The 20,430-nt window shown below is 42.8% G+C and overlaps 1 long non-coding RNA gene across 1 annotated transcript; it reads left to right on the top strand.

Annotated features, from left to right (window-relative positions):
- Positions 1 to 571: 571 nt before the first annotated feature.
- LOC138917427 (uncharacterized) lies at positions 572 to 19,122 on the top strand. The gene is made up of 2 exons (XR_011425402.1): positions 572 to 17,956; positions 18,487 to 19,122. It is a non-coding gene; the product is annotated as an uncharacterized lncRNA (long non-coding RNA).
- Positions 19,123 to 20,430: the final 1,308 nt, after the last annotated feature.

Here is a 20,430-nt window from a genome sequence, read left to right as displayed (position 1 = left end):
CGGGTTGAAGCCGACGGTCAGGCCCCTGATGGGCTCGGGGGAGTAAACACGTAACGGTCTGAGTCCTTGGACACGGAACTCGTTCTACAGAGAGCCCGTGGGCGCCCGGGGCCACGCGTGGGTGGGAGGCGGGGATGCAGGAGGGAGGACGCGGGGTGTTAGGCGGGGACGCGGGGTGGGGGCGGGGATGCAGGAGGGAGGACGCGGGGTGTTAGGCGGGGACGCGGGGTGGGGGCGGGGATGCAGGAGGGAGGACGCGGGGTGTTAGGCGGGGACGCGGGAGGGGGGCGGGCATGCGGGAGGGAGGACGCGGGGTGTTAGGCGGGGACGCGGGGGGGGCGGGGATGCAGGAGGGAGGACGCGGGAGGGGGGCGGGCATGCGGGAGGGAGGATGCGGGGTGTTAGGCTGGGACACGCGGGGGTGGGGCGGGGATGCAGGAGGGAGGACACGGGGTGGGGAGACTGGTACCCCGGGGACGCTGGGGGAGGCGAGGCGGGGACGCTGGGGGAGGCGAGGCGGGGACGCGGTGGGGCGGGAGGGAGGACTCGGGACGCGGGTGGGTGGAGACGGGGACGCAGGAATCCCCAGACCGGACCGGCGCTGTGGCGGTGGGGCTGCCGCCCGCCGCCTGCAGTGGCTTTGGAAAGCTAGGCTTCTTTAACAGTAGCTCCTAAGCCCTTTCCATCTTAAGTTTAAATTATTGCAAAGGACATAGTTTTTGGCACATGGTGAATATTGCACTGAAAATTGAAAAATCAAAACTGCTAATCATTCTTTCAAACTTATCCAATGGAATCTGTTGGGGAAGTGGGAGAATTCCCCCCCACACACACACACCTTTTCCTTAAGGTTCTTATGGCTGGTCAAGTAATTAAAAAGGCAGGTTAGCAGGAGAAAATCAAAGTTTAATAGCATGTATACATGGGAGAAATTCAGGGAACACAGAGTTACTCAGCCAACTGGCCGAGGCTGCAGACAAGGAGGACGTTTTAGGTAGTGATTTGGGGCTTCAAAGGGGAGGAAGACAACCGACGTGGAAATGGAAAAGCAAATGTTTGGTAAATAGAACTTTGATAAGAGAGGGCTTAGCAAGGATACTCCTAGTTTACAGAAATCCAGAATTATCTATGATGATGGCCTGCCCTAGAGACAAGCCTTTATTTTAAATTTCTTTTAGGCAGTTGGGGGGAAAGGTTGAATGTTCTTGCTGAGTCTGAGCCTTTATTGTCTTCAGCTCGAAATAATCCGCATGCCACAGTGGCGCATCTTGGGGTGGCCTGCCCTGAACCCCATCAGTTCCCTGCTCTGAAACTTCCCTGGAAGTTGCACGTATAAAGAGCTGAGCTGGTGGCTATGGAGAGAAAAGTGGAGTTGGTAGCTGAGTGGTAAGAAATCTGCAAAGAGAGAGAAGAGCATAGATTAGAATGAGGATAAACAAGCAGAAAAGGACAAACTATAGCACATTTCCCCACACTCCATTAAACCAGTTCCCCAATCCTGGCAATAAGTCAGTCCTATAAAATGTGTGAGCTTTATTTATCTGACGGAAAATGTCAAGCTTCTCTTTTAATAGATGTAAGTTAAATACTACTTGCCCAGTTTGATTCGCATAAAAGCAACATTTTTTCACCGATGATTGCACATGCTCCTCCTTGCTGGGCAGTCAGTGTAGCCAGAGCACGTCAGTTTTGGAGCACCACAGAGGCTAGGCTGTTAATCTCTGACTGGAGTATTTTCAAAGTCTGCATGGTGGTGGTGAACTCTTGTTCCATTACCATGGGGAGATTTAAGATCACCTTTTCCAACTTGTCCTCAAAGCTGGGGAATAAAACTCTCAATGCCAAAGAGAACTTGGAGTTATGATACACAAGCGGATTCTTCACGACTTCCCAACTGGCACGTTTATGTGGCACAATCTTATGAACAAAGGAACCCGGGTTTGCAATTTGGCTTGCATTTAGTGTGGAGTATTTAGTGACAGAAGGGGCCAGGTATCCGAGTCCACAGTGTCCTGACCAATTAGGTGGGATTCCTTTATATACTTTATTGCCACATAAAGTAAAAAGACCAGTGTGTTTTGTAGACAAGGTTAGAACTGAATCTGTAGTTCCCCCCGTCTGGAGTATTCTATGACCTTTGCCACTGGTACTGTTAGTGCCTAAACATCTCCATTTTCCATGCTCTCCTGTCAATCTGTGAGAACAGAACAGATTGCGGAATAGCTGGTACAGGAGGCCTGCAGTCTGATTTTGGCAGCTGTAATGCCTGGTCTTGTCACCTGACCAAGTGAGTCCAGATTTTTTATCCACCATATATGGTTTGTGGTATTGGGCAGCTTAACCACGCGAGCAGCTGAAATACCCCAAGTTGTACACGGGTGGCTTGTAAGCCATCCAGAGCATTTAGTAATTTGGCAGATGTTTGTGCCAAAGGGAGTAGCGTTAGAGTCACTTATAACTCCCTTTAGAGGTTTGAAGATGCTACCTGTGGAATAGAACCACAGAGTTTGATTACCATGTTGTCCTGGTATGTCACCCAGGAAGGGTCCAGTGTCATGTCTACTTTCAACTCAGAGGGAAAAACTTTCACCTATTGTCCTCACCCAGGCAAGGGAGAGTCCTGGAGTTTCCTTAGAGTCTTTCTGGGGCCCGAATGACTCACCAGGGGAAGGGGCAGAGTGAAGTTCTCCTTGTTGTGGACACCATGCCCTGCTGTTCATCCATCTTCCATACTTAGTCCACCAGGTGTTCACTTCAGCAGGAACAAAGACCAGTTCTGGTTCTTTTGCGCTGTCTAGCTGTTGACATAACCGGCAATCAGACTGATGAGTTAGGGTGGCCAAGGCTTGGTAAACTGGCATAAGGAGGGTGTTTGGTCTGTGCTCGACTTGTTGAAAAAGAGAGGGTTGGTAAAAGCAAGACACAGGTTGGAAAAGAGCCCAGAGTGGAGACTTAGAGGGAAGTGGAATAGATAGAGACCAGCACTTTCCAGTCAGCTTTTTAATAAATGATTAAAGGAAAATATATATTTGCTAATAGTTGTGTGTGTGTGTGTGTGTGTGTGTGTGTGTAGGGAGGCTTTAAATGCAAAGGGGAGGAAATAGGTAAAATCAAAGTTTCTTGATCCGTGATCTTGGGAAAAGCTGTCTACTTCATGACTTTGGCTGCTTCTGGGGCCTGGGAATTGGCCCTGGAAATCCTTAGTTTCAGGTCGCCTGTGGGGACTGTCTCCCAGTTGTCTTGAGAGTGATGTCCTGGGTCTATTTTGGCATGGCTGGCATGGATCCAGGGAGATTTTTCCTTTATTTTGATAGCGGGTAGGTGTTCAGTAGGACTTCATAACGTCCTTCCCAGTGAGGTGACATTGCATTTTTTCTTCTAAAGACCTTGATGTACACTCAGTCTGGTCAAAAGGGATGGCAAGTCTTGTCAGAAGATGAGGGCCACGCCTCCTTTCGCTGTTGACGATATGCTTCAAGTATGCTAGTTAGTTTCTGTATATAGCTAGTCATAGCATAGAAGTGTTCACTTAAATTCCCATAATATTCACTTAACCCAGGAATCAAAGGTTTAGAGATGCCAATAGGCATCGGGCGTCCAAAAACTATTTCAAAAGGAGTCAATCCATGTCTCCTATTTGGAGTATTTCGAATCTTTATCAGGGCCAAGCTCAGAGCTTCTCGCCATTTAAGTCCAGTTTCTTGACAGACCTTTCCTAAAGTCCTTTTTATGTCTAGATTTTTGTGTTCCACTTGCCCTGAAGACTGGGGGTGATAAGGGGTATGAAATTTTGATGAGCACCCCAGAGTTCTTGCAAGCAAGTGGTTTATCTCTGCTGTAAAATGAGTTCTTTGGTCTGATTCAGTCCATTAAAGGAATGCCCAAATGGGGAATAACTTCAGTTATTAATTTCTTTACTGCTCTTGTGGCATCTGCATGTCTAGTTGGATAGCATTCAATCCATCCACTAAACATGCAGACAATAACCAAAGAGTGAGAGTAGCCTAAAGCTGGGGGCAAGTCTATAAAGTCCATTTGGAGTGCTGCAAAGGGCAGTGTGAGCCCAGGAGGACTTCCTGGGGTATGCTGATCCTGCCCAAAAACTTGGTAAGATTTCCAAGTAGTGCACTGGGAAATAATTTGGTCAGAAATTTTATGGGGGGCCGGCCCGGTGGTGCAGTGGTTAAGTTCTCATGTTCTGCTTCTCGGTGGCCTGGGGTTCGCCCGTTCAGATCCCGGGTGTGGACATGGCACCACTTGGTAAAAGCCATGCTGTGGTAGGCGTCCCACATATAAAGTAGAGGAAGATGGGCACATGTTAGCTCAGGGCCAGTCTTCCTCAGGAAAAAAAAAAAAAGGAGGCTTGGCAGTAGTTGGCTCAGGACTAAATTTCCTCAAAAATAAAAAAAAATTTATGGATGCCAGGGCAAAACCAATTGTCTTTTAGCTCCTTAACTTCCCCCCATTTGCACATATGTCACATTTGGTGGGAAATAAGTGCCAGCCAAAAAGTCAAAAGACGGGGCTGGCCTGGTGACGCAGCAGTTAAGTGTGCATGTTCCGTTTCTGTGACTCAGGGTTCACCGGTTCGGATCCTGGGTGTGGACATGGCACCACTTGGCAAGCCATGCTGTGGTAGGCGTCCCACATATAAAGTAGAGGAAGATGGACACGGATGTTAGCTAAGGGCCAGTCTTCCTCAGCAAAAAGAGGTGGACTGGCAGCAGGTGTTAGCTCAGGGCTAATCTTCCTCAAAAAAAAATAAATAAATAATAAAATTTAAAAAAAAGTCAAAAGACGAGGAACTACACGACATCCATTTGGCCCAATATACAATCCATCTGAATTGTTTGGCACCCTTTTGTATCCACTTGTCTTTGTCAGATTGTGGGGCATTTGCCTGATAGTTAATAATATCAGTCAGGGATAAAGGCAGGCTTAAAAGTTGGGTATAAAAAGGATAAGGGGGTCTGTAGTGAGCTGCATGTTCAGCAGCTCTGTCAGCACTGTCATTTCCTAAAGATACGATGTCAGTCTCCTTAATATGGGCTGAACAGTGAACAATGGCAGTTTTAGAAGGGAGGTGTGATAAGGCTGCTATTAAGCATCCATTAGCAATAAGATTTCCTGTAGAAGTTAAGAATCTACGGGATTTCCAAACTCTGCCAACAGCATGGCAAACTCCGAAAGCAGATCTGCAGTCTGTGTAAATAGTGACAGTTTTTGCTTTTGCTAATGTGCAAGCTCTAGTAAGAGCTGTGAGTTCAGCAGCTTAGACTGATTTTACAGTGGGCAAAGAATAAGCTTCATGCATTTCGTGTGGGGAAACTATGGCATAACCAGTTATTATGTTTCCCCGGAAATTCCACTTAGAGGAGCCATCACAAAAGAGAAGTCTGGATTGTCTAAAGGGATGTCCAAGAGATCCTCTCATGGCTTTGAGTCCATTTGTATAGTTGCTAGGCAATCATGTGGGATGGAGTGGGGCTCTCCATCATCAGGGAGGGGCAGTAGAATAGCTGGATTTAAAGTGTTAGAATGATGTGAGATGATAGAAGAGTTGGTTAACAGAGCCTGCTCATAGGTGGTCTGTTGCCGTGTAGAGAGGCGTTGGGTCTTATGTACTTGCAAAATAGCCGACACAGCATGGGGAACATAGAGATGAATGAGAGAGCCTAATGTTAAAGTACTGGGTTTGCCAATCAAGGTGGCAGCTGCGGCCACTGCACGTAAGCACGGGGGCATACCTGGTGCCACAGCGTCTAGCTGGCATGGGAAATATGCTATAGGATGTATTTGAGAGGCAAAAGGTTGTCCTAGGATGCCTGCAGCAATTCTATTATTTTCATGACAGTAGAGATGAAAAAGTTTGTCAAAGTTAGGTAAGCCGAGAGCCACAGGCGTGGACAAAGCTTATTTTAAGGCTTCGAAGGAGGTGAATGCTTCTGAAGGCCAGGAGATAGGCTCTGGAGTGATATCCGGGAGAAGAGCATACAGCGGTTTAGCAAGGGCTGCAAAATTAGGAATCCATTGGCGGCAGTAACCAGCTGCCCCTAGAAATTTGTGTAATTGTTTTTTCATTTTGGGGAGAAGAATGGACGAAACTGACTCAAGGCGTTTGGGGGTTGGCTTTTGAATGCCTTGAGATATCTCATGCTCTAAGCAGGTAGCAGTCATTTGCACCCACTGAAGTTTAGATCTGGAGGCTTTATGGCCTCCTCGTTCAGCTTGTGCCTTCAGGAGAGTGAGGGGTCTGTGAGGGCTCCCTGCTCAGTTTGATTACAGAGTAGAAGGTCATCCACATACTGAACAAGAGTGGAGCCTTGAGTAAGGACTGCAGAATCCAAGTCAGCTTTAAGGACCTGGGGAAATACTGAGGGGCCTCACAGTATCCCTGAGTCCATGTTAATTGTCTCCCTTTAAACGTAAATGCAAAAAGAAAGTGTGAGTCAGGGTGCAATGGGATTGAGAAGAGAGCAGAGCAGAGATCAATGCCTGTAAACCAGGCAGTGTCAGCAGGAACTGAGGTGAGGATGACGGCTGGATTGGGGACCACAGGATGCCGAGGGATTACAAAAGAGTTTATGGCTCTGAGGTTTTGTACAAATCTATAGATTTGGTTTCCATCTGAGTCAAATATGCCTTCTTTTTTTACTGGCAAGATTGGAGTGTTACAGGGCGAGGAAGTAAAAACTAGTACACCTTGTTGCAAAAGGGTGTCTATCATGGGTTCAATTCCTCACTCTGCATTTCTGGAGAACGGGTATGGGGCTGCTGATGGAAATGGTTTCTTCTTCTTCCAAGTAATGCGCACACGTTCTGCATTAAGCAACAATCCTACCTCATTTGCATGTGGAGGCCAGAGACTAATTGGGACATCTTTTAAAGACTCATCCTCTTCAGAAGAATTTAAATCGGGAAGAGTTTCTAGCAAGGAAAGTAGGAGACTTGGGGTTTGGTCAGAGGGCAAGAAGATAAAAACACCTTTTTCATTAGAATTTATAGTGGCATTAAATTTACATAACAAATCTCTGCCACAGAGGTTTGCTGGTGAACAGTCAGAGACCAGAAAGGCATGATGAGTGTTAAGGGGGCCTAAAGATACGGGAGTGGGCTGAGATATGGGCAGTGAAATAGGCTGCCCAGAGACTCCCTCAGCTGGAATAGACTCAGAGGTGACAGGCAGAGACAAATTCCTTTAAACGGAGAGTAGGGAAAATCGCACCAGTATCAACTAAAAAAATCCAGTTCCCGATCCCCTATTTTAAGGTTAACGGTGGCTCAGGGGTGCAACTGAGGATCGGCTGACCCTATCATTTTAGGGAGAAATGCCCCTCAGGAGGAGAAAAACGAGGCTTCTGGGGCTAAGCGAGGTATTTTTCAAACTTTCCCTTCTCTTAAGAGCAGGTCATTCTCTTTCGCAATGCCCTGGTTTCTTGCAATACCTGCAATTGTCTTGGGGCCAATAGGGAGGCCTCTGAGCGAGCTTTAGTTTACTCTAAGAGTTGCCTTTTTGTTTCTCAAAAGATTCAACTTGTAAAGTGAGAAAAGTTGTCTTGAGTCCTCTTTTTCTTTTGCTTTCCTGCTGACTATTTTCAGAGAATTGTGTAGCAGCCTCCATCAGTACGCTTAATGGTTGCCCCGACCAACCAACCACACTATTTTGAATTTGTTTTTTTTATATCAGGAAGGATGTTTCCAAGTAAAGCAGAAAATAGGAGATTGCTGTGTTGTGTGGCTTCCGGGTTTAACACAGTGTGCCTTTGAAAAGTTTGTATAAAACGTTCAACAAAGGCTTTTGGAGGTTCCCCTTCATTCTGAGTACATAATTCAATTTTTGACCAATTAACTTTGCAAGGAAACACCTCTAAAATTGCTCCTATTAAGCCTTGAATATCAGCCTCCAGTTGTGCCATTTCCTGGTCATTTGTAGGAGGGCCTGGAGAGGGTCTGGCCCTCTATTTTCCCTGTGAGGGGGGTTTTCTCCAGGGGCTCATCTGGCCTGTCTGATAACACAGTGTAATCATGGGCTGGAAGAACGCCCCTTAGTAGCCAGTCAAGACCTCTGTGAGTGGGGTTATGAATGGCCACTAATCTTTCTAATTCCTCCCTAAACTTAGTAAGATCTTCTGACAACGGAGGCAGGAGAGGTTTGTACTTCAGTAAATCGGCTGCTGTCCAGGTGACATGAATTCTCTGCAGCAGGAGTCCAGGAGACATCCGCAATGGACACTGCATAGGAACCCCTGAAGCTGAAGCAGGCAGAGCCTGATTGCAGAGCCCTGGAAAGTAGGAGGAGTTGTAAGGGACAGCAAAGTGAACCTTTCTGCTTTCTCTGGCCGCGTCTACCAAATTCACTTCCTGGCTTTCAGCATTTACACAAGTGACCTGTGTGCCTCTCACTTGGAGGTCAGGCTTGAGTGACCCCTGTAAGTCTTCTCAAGAGAGAAGTTAAAACAGGCAGCTGACTGCCCTTTGGAGAAGTGGGCATTCTAGGATCTAAGGGAAATGGCTGAGGAGCTAAGTCCTTAGGGGGAGGGTTTGAGCCCGGGGCCCAGAGATCCAACAGATCTTGGGAATCTGGGGACAGGCAATTGGGGACATACGGGAGCATAGGAGGGAGGAGAAGGGGAATTTTCAATGAATTTGCTTTTTAATCTTTGCTCTAAGTCTGACTTCTGTTCTTTTAATTTATTAAGAGATTCCTTAAGGCTAGCCGTTATATTTTTTTGTGTTTCCTTTTCAATTTGATCTTCCCATAAATACCAATAAGGCAGCTGCTTGTTATGAGAGCTCTCTAAAATATTTTTCAAACGTGGTTTTTCCAATTCAAACAGTCTCTCGTCTGGCCATTGACGAGTAGGATCTCCATTTGTATATTTACTCCAATAGTGACTCAACCCAATAAGCCTTTTTAAGGAAAGACCTGGAGGTAACTTTCCAGGCTTAGAACAAATCTTTACCATGGACGCAAGAGGTGTCCCTGGGGAGGGCGCAGATGATGTAGCCCCTATGATCCATAAGTTCACTCCCAGAGCTAGTCAGAGAAAGGAAAGACCTTCGTTGCACAGGTGGTAAGGATGGTGTAGTGAAAATGGCCTCTCTGGTCCCCCACAAGAGTGTGGGACACCTCCAGTCACAGACCCGCTAATCTGTGACACCGGGCAGGAGCTACTGGGATGGGGTTTTTCCAGCACTATCAAGAAATGAAAGTTGAGACGACAAAGGCCCTTATGGACTGCGCCCTTTATGACAAACTCCCCTGAGAGCTTGGCACAGCCAGAGAGAGAGAGAGCGCTCAGAACCCCAGTCTATTTGGCCACCAAGGTGCACCCTGGTAAATGCACCTTCCGTATGGTGGAGACCAAGGAGAATATTCTCACTGGTCAAGAAGCCAAATTCTCAGGACACAGAACAAGACAGAAGGAAAGACTTCAACTGGTTTTTTTTTTCCCCCTTACATGCACAACGACAGCTTTAGCTAAGCTTCGGGTCTCTTGAAGCCAGAATAATACCTCGGAGGGAGGTGCCGCCGGGTTGGGGATCTTGGGTGCTTTACAGAGTGCCTCGTCATTACACAGACATTTTCTTGAAGTTGGCGGGGGACCTGTGTCATCTACCCTGTTCTGTGACCAAGTTACCCTTCCATGGGAGACTTCTTGAGGTGGTGAGCACCCTAGTGGCTCTTAACTGCTTGATTCATGCCCACCAAATTTGCCATGTTTTTGGCTTCCAAGATGCCTTTAGCAATAGCTTTCGCTTCATGTGCATATTAACCCACAGCAAAGTTTATCTAGTTAGACGCCGGTCTGGTGAGACCGCAAACTCACCAGCCTGCAGGGCCAGTCCAGACAACCGGCTTATAGGGCCTATGCCTGCATCCTACCCTATGGTATTTCCTCCTTATGACACACAACACAAAAGACAGAGACAAAAGGAAAAAACACAGTAAAGAAAGGAAAGACCTTTGTTGTACAGGCACTATGAAGCAACAAAAGTTGAGACGACAAAGGCCCTTATGGACTAGGCCCTTTATGACAAACCCCCCTGAGAGCTTGGCACAGCCAGACAAAGAGAGTGTGTCCCAGAACCCCAGTCTAGTCAACGCCGCCAAGATGCATGCTGGTACATGCATCCTCCACATGGCGGAGACCAGAGAGGTCACAAAGCCAAGCTCTCAAGACTGAGCAAGACAAAAGAACAAACCTCATCTAATATCCACATTAACAGCTTTCTTGGTGGCCTGCCCTGGACCCCATCAAATCTAAGTACTTGACAATTGGATACCATCTTTTCACACTTTGAACAGTCAGAAACTTTACATCTTCAGTTCTTTTCCTTAAAGTTACATTTTTGTTTTATGTCCCTCGCAGAATTTTTATCCTAATATAAAATATGTTAATTCTACATGCCTCACTGTTATCCTAATATAGTTTTATGCTTTAAGTTTTATTGTTCACCATAGCATACATCTTCATAACGAAATTAGAAGTTTTTCTTAAGTGTTATTTTCTGGATTATTAGCAAAGTTAGATATATTGCAAAATTTTACTATCACTTCTTAGAAAAAAGTGAGATGCTTTGGAAGCACAACTTTTAATAGGATGGATTTTTTAAACATTTCAAGTTATACAAAGTACTGGGATAAATTTTACTTATACATGGATTGAGCTGGTGTTCAGCATCAACTCTTTGACTAGTTTTCATCTATAAGATGCAAGTGGTGGGTAAATAGAGGGAATAAGAGTTTCCTTGTAGCCGTGGTGCCTTGATCGTTTTGGGCTCCATGCGGGAACTCCACAGCAACTCAGAGCCAGTCTAGCTTGTGTGAGCTGTGTTCTATGCAAGAGCCGACCAGGACAGCCAGAACTCGGGAGGAGCTGAGCCCCGGGCTCTTCTCAGCCTGCTTAGTTTTAGGCAAAAGCACATGCGTAAGTTCAGGATTAGGAGTGGCTTCCCCCAGAGCTGTCCCAAATGGTAGCCTGGTGCGTGTAGCTGTTGACCACACTGAAAAGTGGCTAGTGCTGCTGAAGATCTGACTTTTTATTTATTTATTTTTTTTTTAGGAAGATCAGCCCTGAGCTAACATCTGCCAATCCTCCTCTTTTTGCTGAGGAAGACTGGCCCTGAGCTAACATTCGTGCCCATCTTCCTCTACTTTTTTTATATGTGGGATGCCTGCCACAGCATGGCTTGATGAGCGGTGCCATGTCTGCACTGGGGATCCGAACCAGTGGACCCCAGGCTGCCAAAGCGGAACATGCACACTTAACCGCTGTGCCACCAGGCTGGCCCCTGAAGATCTGACTTTTTAAACCGCACTTAATTTTTTTTTTTATTTTTTATTTTTTAAATATTTTTTATTGAGGTAACTGGTTTATAACATTATATAAATTTCAGGTGTACATCATTATATTTTGATTTCTGCATAGATTACATCATGTTCACCACTTAAAGACTAATTTAAATCCATCACCACAGAAACACATCCATGAGCACCCCTTTCGCCCTCCTCCCTCCCCTGTTCTGCTCTGGTAACCACCAATCCAAATTCTGTCTCTGTGATTGTTGTTTTTATCTTCTGCTTATGGGTGAGATCATACAGTATTTGACTTTCTCCCTCTGACTTATTTCACTCAGCGTAATACCCTCAAATTCCATCTATGTTGTCACAGATTGCCGGATATCATCATTTCATATGGCTGAGTAGTATTCCATTGGGTCTATATACCACATCTTTATCTATTCGTCCCTTAATGGGCACCTAGGTTGCTTCCAAGTCTTGGCTATTGTGAATAATGCTGCAATAAACATAGGAGTGCATGTATCTTTATGCATTCATGTTTTCATGTTCTTGGATAAATTCCCAGCAGTGGAATAGCTGGATCGTATGGTAGTTCTATTCTTAAATTTTTGAGGAATCTCCATACTGCTTTCCATAGTGGCTACACCAATGTGCACTCCCACCAGCAGTGTACAAGTGTTCCCTTCTCTCCATATCCTCTCCAACACTTGTTTCCTGTCTTGTTAATTGTAGTCATTCTGATACCTCATTGTAGTTTTGATTTGCATTTCCCTGATAGTGATGTTGAGCATCTTTTCATATGCCTGTTGGCCATCTATATATCTTCTTTGGAGAAATCTCTGTTTGGATCTTTTGCCCATTTTTTAATTGGGTTATTAGTTTTCTTGTTGAGATGTATGAGTTCTTTATATATTTTGGCCATACCAGATAGATGGTTTGCAAATATCTTCTTCTAGTTGTTAGGTTCTCTCTTCATTTTGTTGATGGTTTCCTTTGCTGTGCAGAAGCTTTTTAGTTTGACGTAGTCCCATTTAATTTTTCTATGGTTTCCCTTTCCAGGTCAGACATGGTACTTGAAAATATGCTGCTAGGACTGATGTCGAAGAGTGTACTGCCTATGTTTTCTTCTAGAGTTTCATGGTTTCAGGTCTTACGTTCAAGTCTTTATTCCATTTTGAGTTAATTTTGTGTATGGTGTAAGATAATGGTCTACTTTCATTCTTTTGCATGTGGCTGTCCAGTTTTCCCAGCACCATTTATTGAAAAGACTCTTTCTCCATTGTATGTTCTTGGCTCCCTTGTGGAAAATTAGCTGTCCATAGATGTGTGGGTTTATTTCTGGGATCTTGATTCTGTTCCATTGATCTGTGTGTCTGTTTTTGTGCCAGTACCATGCTGTTTTGGTTACTATGGCTTTGTAGTATATTTTGAAATCAGGGAGTGTGATACCTCCAGCTTTGTTCTTTTTTCTCCGGATTCCTTTGGCTATTTGGGGTCTTTTGTTGTTCCATATAAATTTTAGGATTCTTTGTTCTATTTCTGTGAAAATTGTTGTTGGAACCTTGATAAGGATTTCATTGAATCTGTAGATTGCTTTAGGAAGAATGATGCTAATTCTTCCAATCCAAGAGGATAGAATATCTTTCCATTTCTTTGTGTCTTCAACTTCTTTCAATAATGTTTTATAGTTTTCAGTGTACAGATCTTTCACCTCTTTGGTTATGTTTATTCCTAAATTTTTTATTCTTTTTGTTGCAATTCCAAATGGGATTCTACTCTTAATTTCTCTTTCTGCTACTTCGTTGTTCATGTATAGAAACACAACTGATTTTTGTATGCCTATTTTGTATCCAGCAAACTTATGATATTCGTTTGTTATTTCTAAAAGTTTTTTGGTGGATTCTTTAAGGTTTTCTATATATAAGATCATGTCATCTGCAATGGTGACAGTTTCACTTCTTCCTTTCCAATCTGGAAACTTTTATTTCTTTTTCTTGCCTGATTGCTCTGCCTAGGACTTCCAATACTATATTAAATAAGCGTGGTAACGGTAAGCATCCTTGTCTGGTTCCTGTTCTTAGAGGGATAGCTTTCAGTTTCTCTCCATTGAGAATGATATTTGCTGTGGGTTTGTCATATATGGCCTTTATTCTGTTGAGGTATTTTCCTTCTATACCCATTTTATTCAGAGTTTTTTATCATAAATGGATGCTGTATCTTGCCAAATGCTTTCTCTGCATCTATTGAGATGATCATGTGATTTTTATTCTTCATTTTGTTAATGTGGTGTATCACATTGATTGATTTGTGCATGTTGAACCATCCCTGCATCCCTGGAATAAATTCCCCATGGTCATGGTGTATGATCTTTTTAATGTATTGTTGTGTTCGATTTGCTAGTATTTTGCTGAGGATTTTTGCATCAATGTTCATCAGTGATATTAGTCTGTAATTTTCTTTCTTTCTTTTTTTAAATACAGTGCAGTCTTTTTTTTAATTAAAAAAAATGTTTTTGAGGAAGATTAGCCCTGAGCTAACATCTGCTGCCAGTCCTCCTCTTTTTTCTTTTTTGCTGAGGAAGACTGGCCCTGAGCTAACATCCATGCCCATCTTCCTCTACTTTATATGTGGGACGCCTACCACATCATGGCTTGCCAAGAGGTGCCAAGTCCACACCCGGGATCCGAACTGGCGAATCCCGGGCCGCCAAAGCAGAATGTGCAAACTTAACCGCTGCACCACTAGGCCGGCCCCATGTAATTTTCTTTTTTGTGTTGTCTTTGTCTGGTTTTGGTATCAGGATAATGTTGGCTTCATAGAATGAGTTAGGAGTCTTCCCCTCCTCTTCAATTTTTTGGAAGAGTTTGACAAGAATAGGTATTGTCTTCTTTGAATATTCAGTAGAATTCACCAGGGTAGCCATCTGGTCCTGGACTTTTATATTTTGGGAGACTTTCGATTGCTATTTCAATCCCCTTACTGGTGATTGGTCTATTCAAATTGTGTATTTCTTCTTGATTCAGTTTTGGAAGGTTGTATGATTCTAAGAAGTATCTATTTCTTCTGGATTATCCCATTTGTTGAAATATAGGTTTTTGTAGTATTGTCTTATAATCTTTTGTATTTCTGAGGTGTCTGTTGTACTTTCTCCTCTTTCATTTCTGATTTTATTTATTTGTACCTTCTTTCTTTTTTTCTTGGTGAGTCTAGCTAAAGGCTTGTCAATTTTGTTTATCTTTTCAAGAAAGCAGCTTTTCGTTTCATTGATTTTTTTCTATTGTTTTTGTAGTCTCTATTTCATTTATTTCTGCTCTGATTTTTATTATTTTCTCCCTTCTACTGATTTTGTGCTTTGTTTGCTCTTCTTTTTCCAGTTGCTTTAGGTGCACTGTTAAATTGTTTATTTGGGATTTTTGTTGTTTGTTGAGGTAGGCCTTTACTACTATAAACTTCCTTCTTAGAACCACTTTTGCTGTATCCCATAGATTTTGGCATGTCTTATTTTCATCTTCATTTGTCTCCGGGTATTTTTTGATTTCTCCTTTGATTTCTTCATTGACCCAATCATTGTTCAGTAGCATTTTGTTTAATCTCTACATATTTGTGGCTATTTTGACTTTCTTCTTGCAGTTGATTTCTAGTTTCATACCATTGTGGTCAGAAAAGATGCATGGCATTATTTCAGTCTGCTTAAATTTGTTTAGCCTTGTTTTGTGGCTTAATATGTGATCAATCCTGGAGAATAATCCATGTCCATTTGAAAAGAATCTGTATTCTGTGGTTTTTGGATGGAATGTTCTGTATATATCTTCTAAGTCCATCTGATCTAATATGTTGTTTAAGGCCAGTGTTTCCTTATTGATCTTCTCTTAGGATGATCTATCTATTGGTGTAAGTGGAGTGTTGAAGTCCCCTACTATTATTGTGTTACTATTTCTCCTTTTATTTCTGTTAATAATTGCTTTATACTTTAGTCGCTCCTAGCTTGGGTGCATAGATATTTACAAGTGTTATATCCTCTTGTTGGATTGTTCCCATTATCATTATGTAGTGCCCTTCTTTGTCTTTTGTTACAGTTTTTGTTTTAAAGTCTATTTTGTCTGATAGAAGTATTGCTACCGCCGCTTTCTTTTCACTGCCATTTGCATGGAGTATCTTTTCCATCCCTTCACTTGCAATTTGTGAGTGTCTTTAGGTCTGAAGTGTCTCTCTTGTATGCAGCATATATATAGGTCTTGTTTTTTATCCAACTGGCCACTCTATGCCTTTTTATTGGAGCATTTAGTCCATTGACATTTAAAGTAGCTATTGATAAGAATGTACTTACTGCCATTTTGTTACTTTTTTTCTGAGTGTTTAGTAGTTCTTCTCTCTTCCTTTCTTCTTCTCTTGCTCTCTTCCCTTGTGGTTTTAGGGCTTTCTTTAGTATTGTGTTGGGGTTCCTTTCTCTTGATTATTTGCATTTATTAGAGGTTTCTGGTTTCCCGTTACCATGAGGTTGATATATAATAACCTACATATATAGCAATCTATATTAAGTTAATGGTCTCTTTAGTTTGACCTTTTGATAAAACCTCTATTCTTTTACTTCCTTCCTCCCACATTTTATGTTTTTGATATCATATCTAACCTCTTTTTTTGTGCATGTGTATCTATTACCCTCTTATCATGGAAAAAGATAATTTTAGTTCTTTTGTCTTTTTACCTTCAGATCTTCATAGGTGATTGATCTGCTAGATTTATGGTATATTTGCCTTTACCAGTCATTTTATTGCTTTTTATTTTGGTAATCTTTTAATTCCTATTCGTGGTCTTCTCTTTCCCACTTAAATAAGTCCCTTTAGCATGTCTTGTAAGGTTGGTTTCTTGGTGATAATCTACAGTTTTGCTTGTCTAGAACACTCTTTATCTCTCCTTCCATTCTGAATGACAACCTTGCTGGGTAGAGTATTCTTGGCTGTAGGTTTTTTCCTTTCAGCACTTTAAATATATTGTGCCACTCTCTTCTAGCCTGTAAAGCTTCTGCTGAGAAGACAGCTGATGATAGCCTTATGCGGTTTCCTTTGTACCTCACTTGTTGCCTTTCTATTGTAGCTTTTCAGATTCTCTCTTTATCTTTAATTTTTTTCTTTTTTTTTGGTGAGGAAGTTTGGCCCTGAGCTAACATCTGTTCCAATCTTCCTCTACTTTGTATGTGGGATGTTGCCATAGCATGGCTTGATGAGTGGTGTGTAGGTCCATGCCCAGGATCCATAAGGGCAAACCCCAGGCCACCAAAGCAGGGCACATGAACTTAACCACTATGCCACCAGGCTGGCCCCATATCTTTAATCCTTGCCATTTTAATTATAATCTGTCTTGTTTTGGGCCTCTTTGGGTTTATCTTGTTTGGTGCTCTCTGTGCTTCCTGTACTTGGATGTGTTTCCTTCCTTAGGTTAGGAAAGCTTTCAGCTATTATTTCTTCAAATACGTTCTCCAGCCCTTTGTCTCTCTCTTCCCCTTCTGGGACATCTATAATATAGATGTTAGTGTGCTTGATATTGTCCCAGAGGTCCCTTAGACTGTCCTTCTTTTTAATTCTTTTTTCTTTTATCTGTTCAGCTTGGGTGATTTTCCCTAGTCTTTTGTCCAGCTCACTGATCCGTTCTTCTGTATCATCTACTCTGCTGTTGAGTGCCTCTAGTGAAGTTTTCATTTCCTATATTGTATTTTTCATTTTTGATTGGTTTCCAATTCTTTGTTGACATTCTCTCTGAGTTCATCCATTCTTCTCCCAAGATCAGTGAGCATCCTTATGATATTTTGTTTGAACTCTTTGTCTGGTAGATTATTTCTGTTTCATTTAGTTCTTTTTCTGAAGTTTTGTCCTGTTCCCTTGCTTGGAATGTATTCCTTTGTCTCCTCATTTTGCCTCTTTCTCTGCACTTATATCTATGTATTAGGTATATCAGCTACATCTCCCAACCTTGGAGAGGTGGCCTTATGTAAGAGATGCCTTATGAGGCCCAGAGTGTGCTTCACTCTCATCACCAGTTCCAAATGTTCCAAGAGTGTCCCCTGTGTGGGCTATATGTGTCTTTCTGTTGTGGCAGAGTTGTTCTTGCTGCAGGTGCCCAGGGAGACTAGGCTGGCCTAGTTGTTTCAGGCTTTGGAAGGTGGAGTTGATCCCCTCTGTGGCTGTTTGAGAAGCATAAGTCTCCTGCAGCTGACAAGCCCCACTGCTCACAGTTTCACACACCTCACCAACACGGTCCTGCCGCATGCACACTCCCCAACCCACTGAAGAAGACCTAGTCGCCCCACTGCAGAGGCCCCCACACACTCCACCCACTACTCGTGCACAGCCTGACCTGAAGAGGTGGGCCCTCTTACCCACTGAAGAGGTTCAGGCACCCTGCCTATTCAGGCCCACAAGGGCTTGTTGAGTTGGGCTGGTCCCTAGGGTGGACTGCCCTTGCTGAACTGGATAAAATCAGTGCTGTAATGAGTGGGGCACAGCCCTGGGCTAACAGGCCAGGGGAAGAACTCCAACAGTGTCTTCCAGCATTTGTGTCAGCACACCTGTACTAGATTACAATAATGGCTGCTGCCAATGTCTCCATCCCTGGGGAGGTCTCACTTCTCACCGAGAGGCACCCAGAGCCTACCAGGTGAGTCTCTCTTCACCAAAGGACTGTGCACCTTTCTGGTGATTTTAGGTTGCTTTCTGAAATGGGTGGATTTGTGCATGGACCCTTTAAGAGCAGGGTTTTTCCTTATTTCTGATAGCTTTTCTGGGGGTACTCCCAGTTGTTGTTAATAGCCAGCAAAGCCAGGTATTATGACACTTGTCTTGGTTGTGCTGAGTCCAAAGGATGCTTATATAGCAGTAATGCTCCCCCACTCAGATGCCCCACTCCTCCAGGGAAGGCTTTGTACCTCAGGCTTGCTCCTGGCCAGCCATGAGGCACCACAGCTTGTGAAGGCAGCTTTTTTCCTCTTCAGAAAGGAATTTCTGCCTCTTCCACTTCAGTCAGCACTGTCCCTCATGGGGGTTCTTTTTATCCAGTTTTCAATTCTCTCTTAGGGGTAATTGTTCCAAGAGTACTTGTAAATTTTTTGTGTCAGGTGGGAGGAGGTGAGTTCAGAGTCTCCCTATGCTGCCGTCTTGACACTGAGTTTCTCCATTTGATTTAAACAGCCGAATTGGCTAATGGCTTCCTTATTGACCAGCACAGCGCTAGAAGTTGCTTCAGACAGTCCTCACAATGCCTCCAGAAGACTCCAGTCTCCAGATTAAAGGTTGTGGTTTTGACTGGCCTGCTACCTATGGCAGGGGAAGCCTGGATTTTCCCTTTAGACAGAAAGGGGAAATATTCACGTCCAAGTTGTGAGGCTTTGCTCAGTGAAAGGTAGTGTGTGTGGGAAGGATCATTGAGAAGCCACCTAAATAATCTTACTCCAAGTGATTTTTAATTTAGATGATGGCTTTTCCTCCATGAGCCTTGTTACACTACAGGCACCTTTTGTTTGGCCTTGTGTCTACACACCCACAACTGCCTTTTCTAACACCTGTCTCTGATATCTACAAATCAGAAGAGAGTATCTAGACCTGTGCTTTCCAATATAGCAGCCACTATTCACATATGGCTATTAAGCACATGACATGTGGCTAGTCTGAACTGAGATGGGCTGTATATGTAAAATCTACATTGTATATCTAAGACTTAGTAGGAAAAGAGAATGTAAAATAGTAATAAATTTTTATGTTGATTACATGCTGAAATGATAATATTTTGGCTCTATTGGGTTAAATAAAATTTATCACTAAAATCAATTTTGCCTGTTCCTTCTTATTTTAAATGTTTTTACCAGAAAGTCAGAAATCACATCCATGGCTCACACTACATTTCCCCTGGACAGCCCTACTCTGGAAGGCCAGTAGGTGGGCAAGGACATTGTCCTGAGTTTGCTCTTGCTTCGGGGCTCATCTGCCCCCTTGAGGTGATTCAAGTACAGATTAATGTTGAACTATGCCCACAAGGACTTAATTCCAACTCCACTTTTAGTCGTTGAATGTGATCACAAATTATTAAAATAAAAGTCCCACTATAGCTTAATATCAAGCTCATTATGTAACATTTGGGAAAAGAAAGTTAGGAAAACTAATCACTTTTAATCCTGTCACCTAGTGACGACCACTGTTAACATCTTAGTAAACTTCCTCTCTTTTCTATTGCCAATATACAGATGGTTTTTAAGTGCTTGTAATCATATGATATCTGCAATTTTTGTATAGTGCTTTTACAAATAGTAATATACATTATCACTTTTCATGTTGCTTCTCTTTGTGATATTCCATTGAGCTATAATCTCCTTAATTCTTCCGTTGTAAATCATTGAGTTGCTTTCCAATTAAGGCTTTTGAAAAAAATAAATCAATGCTATAAAAAATAGTAGCACTCAAAAACTTTTTACGTGTTTCCTTAGAATAGTTCACAAGAAAAGTCAAAAAACATTGGAAGCAATCAGAGTAGAGAACCAGACAAGGATGTAATTCATCACTACCATTATTTCCCACTGTAGCTGGATGAGGAAAAAGAAAGCAGAATATAAACACTGGAAAGCAGGGGCATAATTATCCTATTTGTATATAAAAAGATTTTGTTTCTGGAAAGCCCCAGAGATTCAGCTAAAAATTAGAATAATAAGAGAATTATGTACAGAGTGTGGTTTCAAAATTAACATATAGAAACCAATAGTTTCCTTATGTACACACTACAATTAGAATAATAGAAGGAAAGATTACATTTACAATCGAAACAAGTAAAAGACCAAACACCCAGGAATTAAGATGCATGCAAGACCTAGATGGAGGAAAGTTACAATGCTCTGGGAGTCACAAAAGATGAACTAAACTTATGGAAAGATTCTTTCCATAAGATGCACCATTTCCATGAATGGAAAGACTCAATATCAGAATGATGTCACACTCTGTAAATTAATCTATAACTGTAATGATCCCAATAATAAATAGCAACAGAATCTTCTTTGGCCACACACAGTTGATTCTGAAGTTCATGTGGAAAAACAGGCTCTTGACTGTTTCCAGCTAGACAATGCCTGAAAAAAATACAAGTGATGG

The sequence above is a fragment of the Equus caballus genome, chromosome 14 (assembly GCF_041296265.1).
Source record: "Equus caballus isolate H_3958 breed thoroughbred chromosome 14, TB-T2T, whole genome shotgun sequence".
Classification (NCBI taxonomy): Eukaryota; Metazoa; Chordata; class Mammalia; order Perissodactyla; family Equidae; genus Equus; species Equus caballus.
This window is presented reverse-complemented; position numbering and strand designations above follow the sequence as displayed.